Source organism: Spermophilus citellus (assembly GCF_964194105.1).
Source record: "Spermophilus citellus genome assembly, chromosome: 8".
In the NCBI taxonomy this organism is placed as follows: Eukaryota; Metazoa; Chordata; class Mammalia; order Rodentia; family Sciuridae; genus Spermophilus; species Spermophilus citellus.
In genome coordinates this window covers 15,552,141-15,572,428 of record NC_138189.1, presented here as the reverse complement: position 1 = coordinate 15,572,428, position 20,288 = coordinate 15,552,141, and the positions used below count along the sequence as shown (strand labels likewise).

Sequence of the window (20,288 nt, the reverse complement as noted above, 5' to 3'; positions counted from 1 at the left end):
TCAGAGACATGAAAATTTTTGAAGTCCTACAATTTGAAAACATTGCAGTACTTTCCCCTCATGAAATGAAAATAAGGTATAAATGATAAAGATAAGGAAGTTGAACAGAATTTATAATATTTGCCTAAAATGATCACATGAACACCTATTTTCCTTCAATTTTAAATATAAAGTTCTTCTGAAGATTCCTTGGGATCACCTTTGCTAGATCCCAAAGTGGGTAGAGATGAGATGGTCCAGCAGGAGTGGCTGCACACTCCAGGAAGGTGTTTCAACTCCACGCCAGGCTCTGCCCATGGGAACATTCCCTGATATTTTCTTTCATGGTGCCAAAGCCTTACAGGCAAGTAGAACAGACTCCATGAAATTGACATCGTTTCCCTTCAGCCAACAGATCCGTAAAAGGATCTGCCTGCCTGAGCTCATGCCCTATGTCCCAGAATAGCCATAGGGCAGACTTGCAGGGATGACTATTATTCCTGTTTGTGATCTGCACTATATCTTTAATAACTGGTTTTATTACTAGCCATTTTTTAGGTACCAGCCTTGGGCTAAATTTTATTCTGTTTTCCTTAGCATTGGGTGGGAAGTGGTAAGGGACTCAAAAATAAATAAGAGAAACAGTTTCCCTTCCAATTACTGATGGAATAACTCTAGAAAAATTCACATGCAAGCAATATGGAAGAAAAAAGAGATGAGTGGAGATGGAGGGGATGAGGAGGGTCTTGTGCCATCTAAGGACATTCAAACCCTCTACCTGGTAGATTGGAAGTTTGGGGAGTTTTTGAGAGCACTGGATTCAGAGTAAGTGTTTAAAAAACATTTGTAGAAGGAACAACATTGATTTACAAATCAATTCCTATACCAATATAAATTTTGGGGTGATGAGATTTTAGGGAGGGCATTTCTTTTGTCAAAATAAATCTTTGTGATCTTAGCACCTGGCATATGAACAACCCAAAAGGAATGTTTGTTGAATGAATGAATGTTGGAGCAATATACCCTCAACCCTTTCCTACACTATGATTATATTAGTCAATCTCCACTCACCTGCCCACCCCCCCAATCTAAGGGGTGGCTTGTGACTCTCTGGAATCTGTATTATGTATCCTTCAAATTAAGTTAATCCTTAGAATGATAGTCCTATGCAGTGGATATTATTAACCCTAAATTATGTCTTTCTTTATTTTATGGTACTGGGGATCAAACCCATGGCTTCATGCATGTGAAGCAAGCAGCCTACCACTGAGCCACATCCCCAACCCTTTAACCCCCATTTCTAGCTAAGAAAACAATGTCTTGTATATGGTAAGGCTCTCACAGGGAAGAAACTGGCACTCCATTCTTCTTAAGTATAATATATAAATCAGAATAACTCCCTGAATAAGGTTGTAATATGGATTAAAATTACACGCAAAAAAAAGTGTCCAATCACTATCACGTGTATTTTTGGTGTTCTTTCTGGGTAGCAAGTGATGGTGATGGTAGCTATAGCTTCATGGTAAGTAGCAACTAGTAGAGTAGGGCTGGTTTAGAGAGTTTAGATAGTGTGGTAGGAGAAGAACCGAAATTATTAGTTAACATGGGATTTTAAAAAAAGGGCTTTGGGAGCCATAGGGAGAATTTTTGTCATGAAAACTTCTTTTGGGGAAAACCTGTATGGAATTCTATTTACTTGAAAGGAAAACTAAAGATTTTCTTAAATACTATAGAAATATGAAAGGATATTGCAAAAAGAGGTACATGGAGAGTTGTTCTTGTAAGAAATTCCTTCTAAGGGAGGGTACAGAATGGGGGTAGAGAACTGTGACAACAATATGAATGGCCTAAATAAAAGGAGTGAAGTTAGGTGTGGAGATACCTTGATAGATTTCTAGAGGTAGGATTAGGATTGACAAGATTTGGAGTTTTAGGACATGGAGTGCAGCTAATGATCTAAGAGGATCTCAGGCTCTTAGCTGAGGTATAGGCTAAGTAGAGTCATGCCACTCAATGACTAGGACATGCACTGGGAAATGCATTGCTATATGACATTATAATTGTGTGAATATTACAGGATGTACTTACACAAACCTAGGTATGAAGTTATCCTTCAAAACTGTGTCAGGAAAAAAAAATCACTATTGTTGTAAGTAACCAAGGCAATGGTAATTTCTTCTAGCAGCTCTATGAATGTAATACAATTGAATTTTAACTTAAAGTAATAATTGTTGGGTTAACATTTTCTAATGTTAGGTCCACCTGATTCTACATTGAAATAGTTTTAAAATGCAATGGATTGTGGATAATCTTGACTGTAACTGTAATCTTGACTGTAACTTCCTAGCTTATTTTTTTCTCCATGATTCTTGAGGGCATCTGATAAAATTTCATATAATTTTATTGAATTATGGGCTATTTCTCTCCATTGGAATTGAAGCTGCATGCTGATACTTTTTTCTTCTTAAAAGAATCAGTAGATTTTTTCTATCTGCAATGTCTGTATAGTGTGTGGGTTAAAGGGAGAAGCAAGTCAATGACAGAACTCCAGAGAACACAAATGTTTAAATTAAGATCAAGTGAAATAAGGGATGCTTGAGAAGAGACTGGGAAAGAGGGGCCAACTTGGGAGAGGAAAATCAGAAGAACATATTGTTAGTAAATCAAGAGGGCAGAAATTTAAGGAGGTAGTAGTCTCTAGTAGCATCGGATGGAGAATGTAAATTCAGAGTAGACATTGAAAATCTCAATTCATTTTAAGAGAGAAGTTCAGAGCCACCAGGCTAAATGACAGAGGTTGAAGAGCACACTGCTTTGTTTTGCTAAAGTATAGAAAAGAAAATGAAAACAGAGACAGAAGGACATTGGAGGAAGACAATTGAAGGAAAAACCCAAATGGATCCATCTTGTGAATTTTGCTATCACTTTATTTTTTTTATTGATGCACTATAGTTGTACCTATTGATGGGATTCATTGTTACATATTTGTACACACACACAATATTCAGGATCACTTTAAATTGCCATTGAACTTGTATCATAACTTCCTCGATTTGCCTTCTGCAGTTTCCAGCATCAATATTGGAAACATCTTCTATATTCATGTTTCTCATATTTTTTAAGTATAACGTTACTTCTGATCATTTATTTATATGATATTACTTTCCAAAACTTTATCACAAGAATGCACACTTGCAAATAAGTGGATAGAAATGAATCACACTGATTGGGAAAGGCCAAGGACCACCTGTGCATTTGGTCAGAACTGTAGGTTTTCACAGGACATGGGGAATTGCCAAATCCATAAGAAACCCTGGTCAAAGCAATAAGCAACCATCCTATTCATGAACATTATGATGTAATTTCAATTCAGGGCTAGCTAAACATCTTTCTGTTTTTCTGTCTATTTTAGATAGATGTATATCTATGAAGAGTGGAATCAATCCAATTTTAACTTAAAGTAATAATTGTTGGGTTAACATTTTCTAATGTTAGGTCCACCTGATTCTATATTTAAATAGTTATAAAATGCAATGGATTGTAGATAATCTTGACTGTAACTGGAATATACATGAATCCATGCAATTATAATCCAACTCCTGCATCATTTCTTTGAAAAGGCCTTCATAAATTAACTCATTCTATTGATAGAGTTTGGTGTTCCTTCTGTGGATTTTTATAGTGTTCTTAGAACATAGTACTTACCAGATTGCATTACAAATGTCTCTTTACTTATGTACCTCCCACAATAACAGGAGATCTAAGAACTCCATCCGACGCTTAGGAGGCATTTAATAAATATAGGTAGAAAATATAGGTAGTCTGTATTTTATAAATAATATTTGCAATACTTAGGATTCCTCTAAATCCTAGTGATACAAATATAAGATTTTTTAAAGTAAAAGTTACATTTTTTCAATATTAACAAAGTATATAATGCCTGGCAACTTTTTGTCATTTATTTATATTAACTCATAGAAAACTTTTAAAAATTATTTTATATTAAAATTTTTAATAACTAAAAATGGAATCTCTATATAAGCATGTTTTGGTGTGTTTATTGTGTTTTGTTTTTTTTTTTTTTTTTGTACCAGGTATTGAACCAGGGGCCCTTAACCACTGAACCACATGCCCAGCCCTTTTTTTTTTTTTTACTTTGTTTAGAGACAGAATCTCGCTGAGTTGCTTAGGGCCATGCTAAGTTTCTGAGGCTGGCTTTGAAGCCATGACCCTCCTGCTTCAGCCTCCCAAGTAACTCGGATACAGGTGTATGCCATCACCTGAGAGTGGGCATTCCTGCCTTGTCCTAGATTTTAGCTAAAAGGTTGCCATTGTTCCCCATTGATTGTAGTGTCAGCTGTGGATTTTTTATAAATGGCCTAAGTTGAAGAACTTTTTTTTTTATACTTGAACTGTTGAGTTTTTACCAAAATAAGATCCTGAACTTTGACAAATTCTTTTCTCAATTAATTAAGATGATCTATACCAATTAAGATTAGTGTGTGTGTGTGTGTGTGTGTGTGTGTGTGTGTGTGTGTGTGTGTTGTTTCTCATACTGGAGATTGAATCCAGGAATTCTTTACCACTGAGCTACATTCCCAGCCCTTTTCATTTTTTTGAGACAGGGTCTCATTAAGTTGCTTAGGATCTCACTAAATTGCTGAGCCTTGTCTGAAACTTGCAATCCTCCTGCCTCAGACTTCCTAGTCACAGCTGGTGATCATGAAGTTTTAAACTTGATTCCTTCATATGACATATCACATTGATTGATTTGTAGATGCAAGACTAGGCTTGCTCAATACAAATAAATGACACTTTGTCAAGGTGCATTATCTTCTAGATGTGTTGTTAAATTTGGCTTGCTAATATTTTACTGAGAATTTCCCCATCGATTTCATTGTAGGTATTGTTCCATTGTTTTCTTGTAGTGTCATTAATTGGTTTAAATATCAAGGTGGAGTTGGCCTTGCAACATGTATTCAGAAGCATTCCCTGTGACTCAATTTTTTGTAAGGGCTTAAAATTATTAGTAATGATTCTAGTCTGAATGATTGGTAGACCTCAGCTGTGAAGCCACCTACTTGTGAGTTTTTCTCTGGTAGAAGGTTTTTAGTTGCTACTTTAATCTTTCTATTTGTTATTGTTACGTTCAAGCTTTCTATTTCTTCCCATTTCAATCTGAGTGGTTTCTATTTCTCTAGGAATTTATCCATTTCCTCTAGGTAATCCAATTTATTGGCATATAGTTGTTTGTTTACAGCAATCACTTATGATCTTTTTATTTCTAGGGAATCTGTTGTAATTCTCCACTTTCATTTCTGATTTTATTTATTTTATTTATTTCACTCTCTCCTACTTACTGTAGATAGGAATTTGTAGATTTTGTTTATTGTTCAAAAAGCCACTTTGGGGTATTGTTGATATTTTTCTATGGTTTTTCTGTTTTGTGTTTGATGTATTTCTGTTTTAATTTTTTTATTATTTTCTTCCTTCTGCAGACTTTGGACTTAGTTTGCTCTTTTTCTATCTTTTTGCATCATGATGTTAGATTATTTATTTGGGATAATTCTTCATTTCTAAAATAGGCATTTACTGATTAAACTTTCTTCCTAGAATTGATTTTTTTCTGTATCCCATAGTTTTGGGATGTGTTTTCATTGCCATTGTCTCAATTGTTTTTCAAATTTCTCTTTTGACTTCTTCTTTGACCTAATGGTTGTTAAGAGAAGGCTGACTAATTTCTACATACTTTTGAATTATCCAAAATATTTCCTATTACTAATTTCCAGCTTTATACCATATAAGTCTCATCTTTGAGGAGAATAAAATATAAAGAAATTAAAACTATGTTAGAAAAATCTGTATTATCCTACTCATATGTGAAATGATTAGCACAGATATGGATAAGTGACACACTATATAGATTATATGTGGTTTTATAGGGGATGTCAAGATGACACACATTGAAACGTGTACTGAAACATGCATTTTTAAAATATTTTTTATTCATCTTTATGCCCAGTATATACAGAGGCACACACAAGCATGCATACACATACATACTTTTCTTTAAACTGACATTTCAATCTATCATTCCTCTTAAAATTGAATGAGTTAGTTCCCAGGAAAAAAATCATGTCTTCAATTATTAACCAGCCATAGAAACAGTAGATTCTTTAAAATAAGAAAGCTTAAACAAATGATAGTTGAAACATTTATACTGTTCCAATATTTTCTATCTTAAAAATATATTTTTAAACATATAGATAAATGTAGCATTGCTATGGAAGTGCACTTATTCAGTTGTATATAGATGTAGGGTATTAAAAATGTATCAACAAAGCCCACACACACTTTAAACTGTAATAAATACTGAAAACAAATAGCTAGAATTCAGTCTTAGAGTCTCCTCCAGAATTTAAAATATTAGCATGAAATATTTCTTTCCTTAACTTTCTTTGTTTCTTTTGGTTAAGCTATGCCATGAATGGATTAATGTTGGATTAAGAAATGCCTTTTTCCTCTAAATCAATTGTTATCATATCTCAAAAAACTGCAAATGCTACATATTGTGAACCTCAAAACATTTTGAGTTAGAGATAAATATCCTTGAATTCTAAATATTGTAGTTCTGCCAGTTACATGCACTATTATAACTGCAAAGAAAGCAACAATTTAAATAATTTATTCCCACACACTTCTTTCTCCTTTTTGCTTGCTAAAAAAATCACTCACTTTCTTGGATAAAGGCCATGTAGCCACAGTCCCAAAATAAAATGAGCAAGAACATCTTAAGAAAAATACAATAAGGTTGTATTTTGATACTTTTGCTTTATAATTTCTTGCTTTGTTTAGAGAGGTGTAAGGATTTATTTTTGGTCATATAATTATATCCTGTAGCCAAAAGCTACATTATTTCAGCAGCAGAAACTAAATTGAAAGCACAAATGCCATATGGTAACAAGAAATACAGGAGACTTTCTAAGTTCAGTAATGTCCAGACAGTTCACTATGTTGGAATATTCATGGAGAGAATCAGATTTACAATATCCAAATGCCTCATGGGTAAGATTTTACAAAATCTCAAAACAGTAGACTCTGAACTTACAGGATGAATGACTTAACAAGTGAATTTTATCAATATATTGTTCACTTTTCCAAAGGGTTCTTTAAATTGCAAACCCCATTTCATGTAAAACATAGGAACACAGCATTAACAGTGTTTTTCAGGAGTACAGCTATATTTGTCTTACATGTACAAGAGGTTTAAAAATCCCCTCTGTTCACTCTGTGATGGAAACCAGGATGGGTATCAAAAGGTAAACTAATGATTGAATGAATCTGTGTATCATCTGAGTTTTCACCTCCTCTGCATAGAAGAGGGAAGGGAGAGAGAGTCCCAATGGATTTCTGTCTTTATCTGTGCTTCTCTCCCTTCTCAAGTATCCTTTTACCAAACATTGCAAAGATCTCTAAAGGCCAGCATCTCTCTTAACCAAATGTCATAGGCATGGTGTAGAAAAGAGTTAACAAAGCAGACCTGAGTCTTCAGATGGCTCAGCATAGATAGGCATACCTACGGAGTTCAGGTTGTTTGGCATCTGGGAGCCAGGATCTCAAGAGTATTTATAATTATTTCCTAACTTATAAGAGTGGTCCATTGTGTCTCAACTATATGTCCAAAAATATGGTTTATGGTGAACACCTGATTTCCTTCTGAGAGATACTAAACAGAGAGTGCTTACATGACCAGTCCCCAGTGAAAACTTTAGACACTGAGTCTCTAATGAGCTTTCTTTGTGGACAGCATTTCAAAGTGTTGTTACAACTTGCTGGGGAATTAGGGGAGTCCCATTGACTGGGAGAAGGCCTCTGGAAGCTCACACCTGGTATTCTTGGGACTTTACCACATGTCTCCTTTACTGAGTTAGTTCTGTAGCCTCTGCAAAATGTAATAAATCATCCCCATGGGCATGACTGTGTGCAGCAACCTAGGAGTGCTCCTGGTGAATCACTGAACCTGGAGGTGGGCTCTGAGATTCTTAGCACAGGCTTCTATTATAAATAAATTAGCTTCTCTCTTGAGCTTCTTCTAACATGCTACATTCTCTTTTATTTTTGAGAGAACTGAGAAAATGGTTATTCAAATCATTTTAAGTTTTAAATTTTTACACTTCAAAAAATTTTTAAACACTGTGAACAGTAAGAGGTGTAGATACCTACAGACTGAATCCACATCATAGCGCTGGGAAGCAAGCATGACAAATGCACCTGAGGGTAAAGAGGTAGATAAAGCATTTATCACATCACTCTTTGTCCCTCACACTAGGTGGTGAGCTGCTAGGACACAAAGGGTTTTTCTTCTATTAACATATTGCCAACATCTAAAGCAGCCCTGCTATGGGAAGGAAGAAAGGAAGGAAGGAAGGAAGGAAGGAAGGAAGGAAGGAAGGAAGGGAGGGAGGGAGGGAGGGAGGGAGGGAGGGAGGGAGGAAGACATTCATTGAAAAGTTAATTTTGTAGTTTCTACAAGATAAATTGTGGAGCCCAAACTCAAGCTTACGCCTTTCTAATTACAAATCAATACATTGCTTTACTTCACACTGATAAGCAAGTTCACATGTAAACTTTCTAATTAGGAAATTATAGTATAGAGAAACTTAGAAATCAATTCCAACAGACTTACTTCAACAATGTACCATAAAAATCACACTCATTTAATATATATTTTGACTATCTCCCAGGATTGTACCAGTCTATGAGATACAGATTATTTTAGAAATCAGATAAACAAATTTCATATCACAATAAAGTAAATAAGTTTTTAGCAGAAAATTATAAGTGGGAAAGTAATTTAATGATTTTCTATGTAAATACCTAATAATATTTCGAAGAAATCACAGGCATCCCAAGTTTGTTAGGCACAATATTGTGTTCAGACTCTTATTACAACCATTGAAAGACTTCACTTTGCCTTTATCAATCCAGGGTGCTTTTGGTAGTGCAAATGGTAAGCAGGTTTTGCCCCTGAACTAATGATCTGAAGTACTAAAACATAGCATGGAATATCTTTTGCTCTTGACTAAATCAAAGTGATTTGGTTTCTAGTGTAAAAGTTTTGATACTGTTTATTGAGTGGTTAGCATTGAATGACTCCCAAATTCAAGCCACATACACTCAAAATCATTAGAAATGTGTCATTTACTTTAATATATTCCAGAGCTAGAAGGATTTTAAACCTAAAGTGAGAAAATAATAAATCTTATGCTTATCACTGTGTGCTAGGAGGTAAGCAATGACAGTAAGATGCCACCTTCTATCTTTAGGAAGAGCATGCCATTGAATGTATGAGAGGATACCACAAAATCACAAATATATTGAATACATTGGATTGTAACTGGAGTACGCTGAATTTTGAAAGAAAAAAAAATTAAAAGCAGTGATGAGTAGAGTGAGTCATCCAGGCTAGACACTGCTTCTTTCCATGGCCATATCTTCCTCCCTAACAGACCAGCAATTATGATCACTGCATTAATGTGCCTAGAAACACTCCCTCACCCAGGCTTTCCTGCTATTCACAATGGTCACGATACAACTGTGCACAATGAGCTAGCTACACATGCAAGTATCCTGCAGAGAATATCCAGAAGAGCTCTGGTTTTTCTAAGGGGATAGAGAAGAAGAAAAAGGAGAAAAAAATGAAGAGAAAATAAGAAAAGAGAAAACAGAGATGGGGGATGGAGTGAGGAGAGAAGGATGGGGAGGAAGAGGAAACACACTTAGCTAGCACTTGTATGTTGCCCCTAAAGCATTCCCTTGTTTCTGGGTGCAGTGTTGATTTGAAGCTTGAAAACACTGTAAACCATCTCTGAGGCTGAGAAAGAAAACCACAGATTAACATGACAACCCAAATTGGAAGGCTTAAATTAGAATGCCTACTTTTGAACTCTTGGTTTTGTGGAGGTAAGTTCTTATTTGATGAAACCACTATCATCCAGAGGAAGTTGGAAACCAGTCCTAACTCATACACATTAGATTCTTTGTGTGTAATCTGTTGCTTCATCACATTACTATTCTGAGACTGTCTCTCACTAAAAGCATCCTAAATGTGCTGTTACAAATTATGAACTAGGTGTCTAAGGGGACTTTGGTGATGCATCTACATAATTGAATGCAACAAAGACTGTAGCCAAGGTGTCACAGAAAGGATGCTGATGATTGGATGTCTATTGCAGATATTCCATTTCCAAAACAGGAAAAATAACAAGAAAATGGTGGGAGGGGTGTGAAAATTCACAAGCCTACACGACTGACACAACAGTTCAGTTTCTTGAGTGAATTTCAGATTTGGTTCTATATCACCATATTGCTGCTCTGCTTACTTATGATGTTAGCTTAGTGGTAGGTGCAAATTGAGGTTTTTTTTCTTGCAGGTAAATAAGAAAATAAAAATACTACTTGTAACTGTAAAGACACAATTTTAGCATACACTCCAGGATTTCTACATGCAAATGATTCTTAGCCTTTAATGAGATGACCTTAAAAACTGTTCTGATTCTGGTGATAGTCATTTGATAAATTATCTTTCTGAAATTGTTTACAAAACCAGTTTACACTCCAAATGGAAAAAGTCATTTCCATATTTTGTAGTCACACTTCAAACCAAGCCAAACCACAACAAAAATTTCACAAATTCAACAATGGATCATAAAATAATAATTAATTAAAATAATTAATCAAAGCACTCATTTATTTCAAATTTTGAAAATAAAACAACAAAATTGCACTTGAATGTCACCTCTTGGTTCAAATTTCCATGAAGAACTCATATTAACTGTCAGAATAAGAAATAATTGTAATTAATGATCCTCTTCACTTTCTTCAGCCTTGCTTTGAAGTATGAAGAGAAACTGTTCTCTATTAATGTCTGTCACCGAAATGTTTGTTAAAGGGCTTCAAGGCTATTTGGAATTGGGGAATTATTTTAAAAAATGAAAATTGCGTATCATTAAACCATTCTTAGGTAATTAAATTATTTCAAAGTGTAATTTTCATGCACTGAAATTTATAATATAAAATTATAAGTCATTATATGTAATTTCCAAGAGATCTGAGAGAGAAACCTGCTTAATTTTTCTATTTTGCCAAAGTTATTCATTTTTCAAACCACTTGCCTCACAAAGGTCTTCAATTTTATTAGGCTGAATGTCATACCAGACAATTCCTGGACAGTCCTACAGATAGAGGCCAGAAAATCTATTTTCCCTGTATGTCTTGGATAAGATTTTAAAATAATTAAGATTTATATAACACCAATAATTTAAGATGCAGTTCTACTAAATTTGAGTGGAAGAAGAGGTGGATAAGTTTAAAATACATTCATTGAGCATTTTCCATGTGTTGGAGGCTTTCTCATTTGACCCTCAAAAGAATACTAAGACACACAGAGTTATGTATCTATTTCTTAATGTGGTAAAAAATAGAATCTGAGAAGGACTAAGACGCCCCCAAGATCACCTTGTACTAAGGTAGCACATCCAGGGGTGCATTAAACACTCACCCACTGAATGCCTGCCAGACTCTTGGTTTAGTACCAGGGGCCTGGAACACAGAGGAGAACACCAAAGACCCTTCATTTCAGGGGCTAATGTCTGTGGGGTTGAAACTCAGGTCAACCTGGCCCCTTTACATTGCAACACACTGAAGAAAACATGTCATTATAAAACATGTTACTTCTGCGGTTTTTAAATTTATTATTTTTATGAACTTTTTCCTCCCACATCAGCCCTGTTAATAATCCTGATCACCCCAATTTTTACCATTTTGTGTAATAGACAAAAGAAGAGAGAAGGTGAAAAGCAGAGAGATTCTTCTCACCATTGGACTGTTACATGTTATATATGTTAACAGCTATTCTGTTTGCTTTTCTATTTGCAATTCTGAAGACTGAATGCAGGGGCGCTCCAACACTGAGCTAATACCCCCTCCCAAACCTTAATTTTTTTTTTTTTTTAATTTTAAGAAAGGGACTCACTAAGTTGCTGAGACTGGCCTTGATATTGCAATCCTTCCACTTTAGCCTCCCATGTAGCTGGGATTATAGGAGTGCACCTCAGTGCCTGGTTGAATGTTTACACCTTAGCAGAAGACAGCTTTAGTCTGAAAGACTTTCGGTTCATATCCTATTGTATTTAAAATTGGCCTTCTTGCTCCCAGAATGGTTTTGGTTTTCCAATTATTTAGACTTCCTTTGCACAGTTTTTGGATTAAGCCTAGGCTGAATTATACAGTCCTTGATTTTGATGTGCCATTCTTTTCTGGGTGAGAGACTATCTCCTCCAATTCTAAACCTATAACATCCCAAATGAAAAGGTCAGATGTGTAGACAGTAGAATAGGTAAAGCAAAGGGGCAAAGGGATCCTATACCAGCTAGACCACAGGCTCCAGGAAGAGGGGAAATGTGGCTGCCTAGTTTCTGCCCAATTCCTAGGACTCAACACAGCATGAGGAACCCCGCAGGAATTTAATAAAGATACAACTTGAAAGACTAAGGCAGAGGGCAAGGAGAGCCATGGAAGACCTTGGGATTATGGAGTACTTTTCACCTTCTCAGAAGAAATAAGATGAATATTGCCCAAAAATGTCAAAAGAGAAAAGAACAAAAAGACACTCTTGGTTCAGCACTAATCTATGCTAGTGAGAGCTCAATCCACTGATGATTCTAGAACATACAGCTTCTCATAATATCTGAGAAACCTGCCGCAGTCTGGCTGGGCACAAAATAACCGAACCACCACACAAGCCTTGTAGATTCAAACAGCAACTCTGTTTTTTTTTAATATTTAATATTTATTTTTTAGTTATTGGCGGACACAACATATTTGTTTTGTATATGGTGCTGAGGATCAAACCAGGGCCGCACGCATGCCAGGAGAGCGGGCTACCACTTGAGCCACATTCCCAGCCCCAAACAGCAACTCTTTATTCCCGAACTGTCCAACACTCTACACGGACTTTCTGGGAAAAATACACTCCCTCCACCAGGCTCTGCGTACCAATTCTCTCAGAACCCCGCAAGAACTCCACGGGAACTCAAGGAGTGGGCGCCTGAGGCACCAGGATACGCCCTATTCCAGCAGGATCCACCCTAAACCCTGAGCCAACCTAATCCAGCAGGATCCACCCTAAACCTGGAGCCACCCTAATACCTGAGTAGGGTCACCTTTCCTACTTGGCTATGGCTCTCAGCAGAAACCAATTATTGTTATGTAGGTGGAGAGGTTTTCATCATCTGTAGTTACAACGAAAAAGAAAATAGAGAGTGCAAAAGCAGAAATAAGATGTTGAGTAGCTTCCCAGAGGAGAGCCTGTGAAGCCCCAGAACGTTTGGCAGAAGAAGAAGCTTCTGTCACATTGGCACCCTCTGTTTGATGGCTCTGCAGAGTCCTCTGTCTGGAGGCAACAGCAGAGCTGTGCGTGTTTAGCATCCCTTTCAACTCTGTGACTTGATGTTGAACAAATCATCCCAACATTAATAATTCAAAAAAAAAAAAAAAAAGAGAGAGAGAGAGAAAGAGAGAAAAAACTTTGCCAAGAGTGCTTCAGGACATTTCCCTTTAATAATGCCCAAGACTTTTCTTGGAGCAAAAGAAAACTAGAATTAAAAAGTCTTAACCTGCAAAAAGTGAGAGCTCTGTCATGTGGAGATGAGCCCCAGTCCTGAGGGAAGGCCAGGTGGTTAAGACTAGTGGGCTCCAAAATGGTGGCCTGTCATTGATAGGACTTTACTCAAATGTTTTCTCTGGTTGACCACAAAAGATTTCCCCAGAAGACACACGCTTTATCACTGTGTTCCTGAAGGACACTGTGTGCAGTTAGGAAGATTGTTTGAATTCACAGTGGGGTTCCATTGAGAAAATCATTCCCAAACTTCTTTACTGGGCTTCAAGAGTTTCAATATTTTTTGTTGTTGTTTTTCCTACTAGAAGGTGAAGATGGAGTTTTACATTTATACAACCACTTTTGAGATCTTACTACTGCTAGATATTCAGGAAAAAGTGACCAAAACATGGTTTTTGTCCAAGGTCAAGCTTAAGGAGAAAAAATACCCAAATAAACAATAAACAAATGTCAAAATATGTGATACAAAACACTCTTTCTCTCTCTCTAACTCTGTTGGGTTCATAGAAGAGAATAGAAATGAGATTGTCTTTATTTCTGGAAGCTGTGAGGGAAAAATAACATTTAGAACTAGTATCACAAAATATTTGCAGTGCGTTCACATGCACTCCAGCATTCCCCCCTGCTAATATGTCTCCCACATAGGAATGTTCTTTGCGTACTGACATCATTGAAAGATTGCTGTCCAATATTGGGTTATTGTCTCTAGACTTTACAGTACTTACTGATAACTCTCAAATAATAAAGTTAAAAAAGATTACTTCCAGCATGATCAAAATAGCAGCAATATTTATTTAACATCCCTTGTATATATCCCTTAGACTGGATATTTTCCAAATACAGTAGCAAGTTGTCAAAACAAACCCACACAGTAGGGATTATTCCTGGTTAAAAAAAAATGAGATTTGGAGAGATTGGATATCATATATAAAGTTGTATTTCTCAAAATTATCATGACTAGGGCCCAAATTCCAACTTACCTGATTTTGGAATCACAGTACCCTGCACTGGACCAGTCTGCCTTCTCAGAATCTCTAAGTCTATTTCAGCTCTGCTTTGTCCTCTTTCTCTTCTACCTTATTCTAGTGAGGGCCCTCACTAGTCCTACTATGTGCCATATTAGTTTTCTAGGACTGCATGACATTGGGGGCTTAAAAAATAGAAATTTATTGGTTTGTAATTCTAGGGTCTAGAACTCCAAGGTCAAAATGTCAGCAAGTTGCTCCTTCTGAGGACTTTGAGGGAAGGATCCCAAGCCTCTCTCTTTGGCTTGGAGATGACTCTCCTCTCCCTATGTCTCTTCATGTTGTATTCTATTTGTACATTTCTCTCTTTCCGAATTTCTCCTTTTTATTAAATAAGTAAGTCACTGGATTGGGTCCAATCCAAATGACCTCATTTTACTTTCCTTACCTCTGAAGACCATCTTCAAATAAGGTCACTCTCAAGTTAGTGAGAGGGAGGATTTCAATGTTTGGATTTTGGAGGAGATGAAGGAGAGATGAGACAACCCCTAATGTGGGTGTTTTGGTAGAAATCTAGCATTTAATATCTCTTCCTTTACCCATTCTATCTTGACATAATAAGAAATCTTGAATGCTACCCAGTGAGCATTTTATACCACATATATAAGCATAGCTTAGCTCTCTTAAATAATCTCCCAGTATTCCTCAATTCTACCAGCTAAGGTATAAACTACAGGGATGTTTAATAAGGGATTTCAGAGTGGGGTGGAAAAGAATCATTCATATCACATTGCTCTACACACACTGTAAACAAATGCCTAGTAAAGGGATAGAGATTTTCATTTTTTAAATATTTTCTTATTATATCATCCAATAGAAAATGAATTGTATAATTCAATTCATATATAGTGTTGCATATCTTTTTAGAGATTAAACTACTGAGACACAGAGACATAATTACTTTCTCAAGATTGTTATCCTCATTTAAAACCATATGGTCAATGATCATATATGGTCATAAGTCTTCACATTTTTCTATATTAAAATATTTGTAAATATTTTTGCAAATTTTATCTTAAAGATTCTAACTCCTAGAGCTTGGCATAACATCTAGCATATAATAGGTACTCCATAATTGTTTATTGAATTAAAATAAATTCAGAGTTCTAACCACCAAATTATACAATATTTTGGGACATCAATGACAACATTGTCACTTATGTGTCTTATTGTGATTGGAAAGACAGGTCATAGCCAGAGAATATTCCAGGCATTAAAATTGAGAGATAAGTAAGACCAACCCAGAACCCTTCCCATGCCCTCATTCTAGTGGAGGAGAGAATCAAATTGAATAAGTAAACAAAAGAAAATACTAATTTTGGTGGAAATAAATGATATGAATAAAATATTCCAGGACAATGTGGTAAAGAGTGATTTGAGAGCATGGTCGGAGAAGACAGAAAGCTCTAAATGGGTGTCAGAGAGAGTCTTAAGAAAGGGAGGTGATGCCGGACATGGTGGTGCACACTGTAATCCCAGCTGCTAAGCCAGGAGGATTGTGAGTTCAAAGCCATCCTCAGCAAAAGCAAGGCACTAAGAAATTCAGTGGGACCCTGTCTCTAAATTAAATAAAGTACAAAATATGGCTGGGGATGTGGCTTGGTGGTGGAGTGCTCCTGTGTTCAATTCCTGGTGCCAAAAATTAAAAAAGGAAAGAAAGAGAGGTGAATGAAAAGCTCACCAATCAGAGAGAGCAGATTGTTCCAGAGGGAAGTAGGAGCACATGCAGTGCTCTTTGTCAGGAGACAGAGCATTCAGTACCTGGAAAGGTGCTGAAAATGCTGGCACACTAAAAAAGAAGAAATTGAAGCAAGAGAACCTTTAATAATAAGCAGATGATTATTTTCTTAGAAGCAATAGGAAGACACCGAAGGGATTAGATTAAATTTGGGGTGAGGGTGGTATTGAATCAGATTTGCTTTTCAGAATAACCCACTCAGCCCTGAGATGCCAACATGTGCCTTTCCTCAATATCTTATGTTACTCTGTTTTCTCATTCTCATAAACCCCATTTCCTTTCTTCCAAGACATTGTCTTGTCTGTGGTTATATAATCCTTCTTGTGAATGAGTCAGCTGCTCCTACTGGACCACAAGTTTCTTGAGGGAAGGACCAGGTCAGGTCTTGCTCATCATCACATTCTAGGGCAAAGCACAGTTTAGCCCAGGATATGCTAAACTGTGAGCATTTCTCAAAACAGCAAGAAGGAATTGGCAGAATTGCATGTGTGCCTCCTGCCCTGGGAGAGAGAGTCGAAGCAAGAGTCCTACAGCAAATACAAATGATAGACATAATATGATCAGTGATATAAGAACACCAACGGCACAGAAGCTGAAGGAAGGGAAACAAAGTGGAGGGTAGGAAAGACAGCATGACCACATGAGCATAGGCACAGTAGAGTCCACTGGGGTTAAGCAAGAATACTTTAGCACAGTGGAGAAGCTAATCATCTCAGTGTTCATTAGAGAAAGATCTGTCCATTCTGACTTCAGCTTAACTGATGCTGAAAGAGATTCGAGATTCAAGACAAATGGCTTTGGCAGCTCAATATCCAAGCGTTCTGTGAACAAAACTTTGCCAGGGGGAGGAAAAAAAAAAAAGAGTTTTGCAATTTTAAGCTGGATTTCTATTTAGCTAATATAAACTGCAACTGGAACATGCTGTGATTATAAGTAATATTATTTCTGATTGTTTGAGTGGATGCTAAGGGCTACCAATTAAAATGAGCTCCTGAAATCTCTTGAACTCATCTGTTCATGGAAAATTCATTTTCCCTTCCCCACTGTTTCCCTCTTCTATTTTATAACGTTAGTACTTTTCCTCCTGAGTTGCACACAGAGACCACATACATATTTTCTATTAGTGGGTAAACCTACCGAAAATCCCATGATAGAAGTAGGCAACGTCACCCCTAGCTTACAGTATGAGGCAAGTGGACCATGACAAGGACAAAACCACTATGCGGTTAGGTAGACAAGAAATGTTAGTGGAGGTCAGATAAAAGAGCTCTTCTGGGCTGATATAATTAAAGAGAGCCTGGCAGGAGTGAGGAGGACATTTTATAAGAGAGGTGATTCTGGGTGGAGGTAAACCAAGCTGTTATTGTGTGACCACGGAACAACTGGATGGATGCTAGGGCTGGAGGGGCGCTGGAAATTGAACCCATTCATTTTTTTTCATAAGCTGCTTCCCTCAGGAATAAACTCAAGAATATATTTTTCCTGACATAACCAAATTTCTTCCCTTGGTGCAAGCATTAGAGAAAGCAATATAAAAGGGGAGAATTTAAAAATTCAGTTGGAAAAGGCCATTCAACTCCACTGTGCCCAAGATCCCCCCCCCCCAGTATTAAAGAAACATCCAGTCTCATTCAATCCTTGCAGTGCTAACTTGAGAGAAAATACTATAATTTTTCTTGTAAAGAAGACAACATCAGGGTGATGTTTGACAATAGCAAATGTGTGCTAAATATTTCATGTGAAATCATAAAACATTTTATTTTTTACTGATGAGTACATCACATACTATCTGTGTCAAATTCATATGTGTGTGTGTGTGCTTACATATTTGTAGGTGTGTGTTTTCTTTCTTGTTCTACATTAGACAACATCAAATCCTTTACTGAATAAAATTCATTTCATCTTTGAGTAGTTAAAAGCTAATTTTAATATAATACTACTAATACTATATTTTCAGCATTTTTCAGAAAGAAAATTAACATGTTATATTAATTGATACAGTTTTAATGCTGCCTATTAAAACCACATAAATCAAAATAATCTCCTTCAGTTCTTCTTGTCAGATATGGAAATATATATCTGAAGGCAAACATTTTCATGGTTTTAATTTTCTTTCTGGAACTTATCCTCCCTAAAAGTAAGTAATGAGCCACTTTCTCATCTTGCTTTGCACTCCTACTGAGCAGATCTGAGAGTGAACTTCAAAAAGCATTGCTTATAGTTCCATTTCAAAAGCTGGTGTATAGAACAAGAAGTGGAAATCATATGAGTATAATATTTTCTTTCCTGGGGTACATAAGAGAAATATTCATGTAGAGTCAACAGCATTTGTTGGCACTTTAAAAAAATATATGTCATAAAAATATATGTCATGCTGGAAGATTATAAACTGATCAGTAAAACAGTCATTAAGAAAGAGAAAACTAGGCTGAAGATCACAAGCCATTAGAGCATTTTGCATTTCTTCCTAAGCTCTCTAACTTTAAGGATGTGGAAGCCATCTCTCACGCATCTAGAAGATTCAACACTTCTCTGAAATATTCTCTTCTAAAACTTTTCATCAATTCCCAAAGACTCTAGTAGGAGTCAATTCCGTTCTTTGTCACTTAGGCAAATAATTCTTGTAGAAGAAGAGGGGTGTAAGATGCGAACCAAGTAGACTTCTAACCAGGATTAGAACCTACCATCTTGACCATTAACAGGCTGTATTTGAGCTGTTGACACTGAAGAGGCATGGGCATGACTATGTTATGCCCTACCATAATCAGGAAGAAACAAACAAACAAACAAAAAATCTAAGGGCCTAGAGTAATAATAGGGTGCTATGCTTAGGAGACATCACAGATGATAACCATAATAATGATAATGATCTCTTAGTTTAGACAGCTGCAAAAAATAACATAAGCTAGATGCTATATAAACAACAGAATTTTATTGCTCACAGTTCTATGAGCTGAGAAGTCCATGATCAAGACACCAGCAGATTTGGTGTTTGGTGTGGGTTTGTTCCAGTTCCATCCATTTACCCCAGGACCATTTATTTAAAATACTATTTTTTTCTCATTGAATTATCATGGCATCCTTGTAAAACAAACAGTTGACCATAGATATATGGGTTTGATATTCATGAACTCTTAACTATGGAACGTTTATCTATATGTCTGTCCTTAGGCTAATAACACACAGACTTGATTACTGTAGCTTTGGAGTAATTTCTGAAAGGAGGAATTAGGAGTCCTCTGACTGTGTTGTTCAAGAGTTTGTTTTTTTTTTTTTACAGTGTTCTTTGTCTCTCACATTTTCATTAAAATTTTTGAATCAATTTAGAATCAATTTACTGTTTAGGATTATTGAGAGAAATTGCATTTAGAATTATTGAGAGAAATTGCATTTAATCTGTGTTTCAATTTGAATATTGCCATGTTTTTAAATATTTGAAGGACTTTTTAGTTATTTGGGTCTTCTTTAGTGTGTTTGACAGTGTTTAATAATGTTTATTATAAAAGTCTTTCACTTCAATAGAAGTGAACAAGAGTTAAACTGATTCTAAACATTATTCTTTTTGATGCTAGTTGATCTTTCTGATCACTCATTGCAAAGCATATAAAAATGCAATTGGTTTTGTAGGTTAATCTTTTCTTGCACCTTTGATAAACTTATTATGTCTAACTGTTGTGTGTATGTATGTATGTGTATGGATTCCATAGAATTTTCTATATACAAAAGCATGTCCTCTGCAATTAGAAATAGTTTTATTTCTTTTCCAATCTGGATTAATCCCAATTTTGAAATAATATGTAGTTATTATTTCAACTTGGATGATAGGAAGAGAAGCAATTCGAGTCAGAGCCTAGAAATGTAAAAT

The 20,288-nt window shown here is 36.1% G+C and overlaps 1 protein-coding gene across 12 annotated transcripts in view; it reads left to right on the top strand.

Moving 5' to 3' along the window:
• Positions 1-20,288, top strand: part of KCNIP4 (potassium voltage-gated channel interacting protein 4) — a 1,084,026-nt gene that overhangs the window by 900,078 nt on the left and 163,660 nt on the right. The gene's annotated exons all lie outside the window — the stretch shown is intronic.